This window comes from Mauremys reevesii, linkage group 16, assembly GCF_016161935.1.
Source record: "Mauremys reevesii isolate NIE-2019 linkage group 16, ASM1616193v1, whole genome shotgun sequence".
Taxonomy (NCBI): domain Eukaryota; kingdom Metazoa; phylum Chordata; order Testudines; family Geoemydidae; genus Mauremys; species Mauremys reevesii.
This window is the reverse complement of record NC_052638.1, coordinates 27,845,335-27,849,180: the sequence shown is the minus strand read 5'-3', so window position 1 is coordinate 27,849,180 and position 3,846 is coordinate 27,845,335.

Here is a 3,846-nt window from a genome sequence, read left to right as displayed (position 1 = left end):
ATCTGGATGATCTGGTAGGGCTGTAGCCAGTAGCAGCAAGGCAAAGGGAAAAAACATGATTGGTGCTGCAGAGGGATTCGGTGCTAGAGCACAGATGGATCAAGATCTAGGAGAATCTAAGGAGAGGTTACCCCTAGAAGAGCTACCAGATTCATCTCTAGCTGCTCTGCTCTACTAGTGGCTTTATCTTCAAAAGAGAACAATGCAATGGAGCAATAGCCAAAGAAAGTCTCCAAGACTGTGGGGACACTGCTTCTTTTCCCCATGGAGAGGAGCATATGGCTCTACACCTGTGTTGTACCTTCTCACACGAGTGCCTAGCTGAACAGATGTAAAAATATTTTAGAAAGCTTTCCATGAGAAAGCTCTTATTAAAAATCCTAAACTGCATAGTGTGTAGAATAATGCTGTCTGCCTGAAAATGTCATATTCTTGTCTGAACAGCCCAGTATCGTATATGCTCTGAATAAAGATAAAGATGTAATTGCTTTTCCTATTACGACTCACTTGTGCATCATAGATTTTTTAATATCCTGCAGAACACATGTATTGTGTAAAGGAACCAGGTGAGAGTAGTAAACAGATGTAATGTTATTTTTCTTTATGATAGAGCTGAAAGGGGAGCTCTAAGGGAAGGCTTAGGTTTTTAATAATCAGCTATGGGCGGGGGGGGTTGTTTATTTAGCCTACAGTGAAAACATTAAAACTTAAGCAACGGTCATTGTGAAAATGTCATACTGCTAATAGTTGGCAATAAAGGGATTGTTTCTAAATGAAATCACTCACGGTAGTTTTGTCTACACAAAGACATCATTGTTAATATTTCCCATCAGTGCGACCACCAATTCAGATTCTCCAGTGACCACAGGTGGGGATTTTCAAAAGTGCTCAGCGTTGGTAGCAAATTGACGTCATTGAGAGCAAAGTTAGGCTAATGCTGAGCACTTTTGAAAATACAATCCAATGAGACAGAAGAGTAGACAAGATGCCGGAAGCATATTAAGCACCATGTCATGTTCTGAACAGTGTAAGGCAACATGATGCTTAAAATGCAGGTGGTATCTAAAGCCACATCTACACTAGCTTCGCTACTGTTGCTACCATTGGTGGAGCTGATACACTAATAGACTGGGTAAATGCTGTACGTGTGTGTTTGCAGGAGCATGTACTTTTCTTTGTAACTTTTTTTTTCTGTGTCAATAGCATCCCCACACCAAGTCTTTGCACCGATGGCTCCATAGCACTGTCCCCACTAACCTTGCAGAGCATTGTCTGAGCAAGAGGAGGGGTTGGAATTGGGGCCTTCCAGGATCAAGAACAGAAACTTGCCTAGGAAAGTTAGGCTTTTCCATGGCTCTACTCCAAGATATCCAGGGGTAACTATGGCCAGAGGGGTTCCTGAGCATGGGAACATGACAGGGTCTCCCACAAATGCCCCAGGACCTGCCAGGTTTTGTGGGCAGTCCTTTTCCTCAGGGAACCAACCTCCCACCCCTCTGGCATGCTGCAGGGGAATCTCCATAAGGAAATCCTCAGAGACTTCCATATATACATATACCCAGATTATCCTGTGCGTAGGCACAGGATAATCTGGGTCTTTGTTTTTAAGGACATGCTTTAAATGTTTGTAAACGTTAATAACTTATTGATGCCTTGCATCCTTCAACTGAGGCTACAACTAGGAGTCTGTGATATTAAAATGGAGAATTAGTCACACCTGTAGCTCAGAATGTTGTGTGTCTATCTCCAAGCAATACTAGGTCACGTTAACCTTGTAAGAGTCTTGGTTATTCTTGGATATTCCCTCAGTTGCTAAAAAAAATTCTGACTGATGTCTGAAGGGAAGCTAAATCACATTCTTGTGAAACTCCAAGGTAACTAGAACTTCTACAAATGAAGACAATGCTCATGAATGAAAGAACAGGTTGCATCTTTCTTCAATACAATTCAGCCATAGCTAAACTGAACATGGAAAGACCGTCCTGCGACAGTATGAATTCCACTTGACCCATGAGGACAAAAGAACAGACTGAGGTCACAGAAGGATGAACATGGTCTTTTTCCTTACAGGTTCAAAGGCCCCATCAACTGACAGATGCAGACGCTGCTTAAATCCATATTTGTTTCTAAAAACTGGACTGTCATGCAGATAAATCCTCATATGACCCAGTGCTTGGGATTGTCTTTCTCCATGCAGATGCTACCAGCCCTTTTGACATCGATGGGAAAGGATCCACTGGTGATGGTTCACATTGGCACTAATGACACTGCATCGTGGGATAACTCACAGATAGTAGATAACTTCAGGGAACTCAGAAGCGTGCTAAAATAGAAGAATGTCCAAGCTATCCTCTCTGAAATACTCCCCGTCCCACAAGCAAAGGTCTTGGAATCTATGAATCTCCTAAATACACACCCAAGTTTCCGAGGTGCAAAGCCTCACTTCAGGTACACACACATAGTCTCATTCTGTTGGAGCTCAGGCTTTTATTGTTGGAAATGCCATTCTGTCTACAGCGCCACATTCTTGTACCAAAATCTACTATTTCATCACAATGGTAGCTAACAAAAATGTCTCTTAAAAAGAGCAGTTGGTCTGGCCATAAACAAACTCCTCCATGAAACCATGGATGCCTCCATGTGCATATACTGTTGTGGATTCACTTTATAATCTCACCTTAGAAAAGGTTTAAGCTTGAATCTTCAAAGGAACCTAAGAGAGTTAGGTGCCCAACTTACATTAAATTTCAATAAGAACTGGGCATCTAACTCCCTTAGGCTCATTTGAAAATGTCAGCCTTAAAAATTTTGGCTTTTCACAAGGGACGCCAATCCCTTTTAGAAGCCATCCAAGGGCTGAATTGTCACAAGTGCCAAATACACTTTTACCCCTTGAGTAAATCCCTCCAGAACAAGACAGAGGCATACTGAGTGATACCATAAGCTTAAATTACAAATTCATATGCTACTATCTTTCCTAAGGATAAAGAGAAGACCTTGGACCAAATCCTGACCTAGTGCAAACTGGTGTAGCTCCACTGAATTTATGCCAGCTGACATTCTGTCCCTCTGTCTCCTTAACAAGCACAAAATTCACAAAAGGGAAAAAAAGACAGAAGAAAATGATGTTTTGGTTTGCTCTTGCATGCAAAGTAGGAAACAGTCAAATGTAATACTAATAAAATAAGTAAAAAGTAATAAAATACTAATAGTAATTAATAATCATTTGAAAAAATTAAGTGAAAACTGGCAAATAAGCAAGATTTAGTTTTAAGCTCTCAAAAGACTATTAAAATAACTTGATTTTTAAAAAGACTAAAAAATTCTTTGGCAATGCTAGCAGGTACAAGAGTTGTCCCAATTTAATTCATATAAACTGCAGAAAACTAATAATGATACTAAATAATTAGTAACTATTATATTAAAATGCATTATACATACTGATCATATCATATTAAAATGAAAAGAATTTGAATTTATTTACACAAAAACCTCAGAGAAAGACAAATCTATAGACCATGAAGATGAATTCCTACAACAGTGACAGCTGATTGCACAACCAGCTTTCAAAAAAATAATGTTTATGTCTGAACAGCACCAAATAAAGGGCTTACACCCAAAATACCTATATGTATTTACTGCAATAGATTCATTTAATGCACCAAGTTCAAAGATCATTTTTAACTCCTAGATGAAAACTAAAGATTTTTCATCAAAGGCAACGTTCAATATATTACAGATTATCCAAGAGTATGATGCAAAACCCTTTCATGACAGCAGTTATATTTAATATTCATTGCCAACTTATCTGAGGAAAGTTGGAGTGCTAATAAATTCAGAATGCAT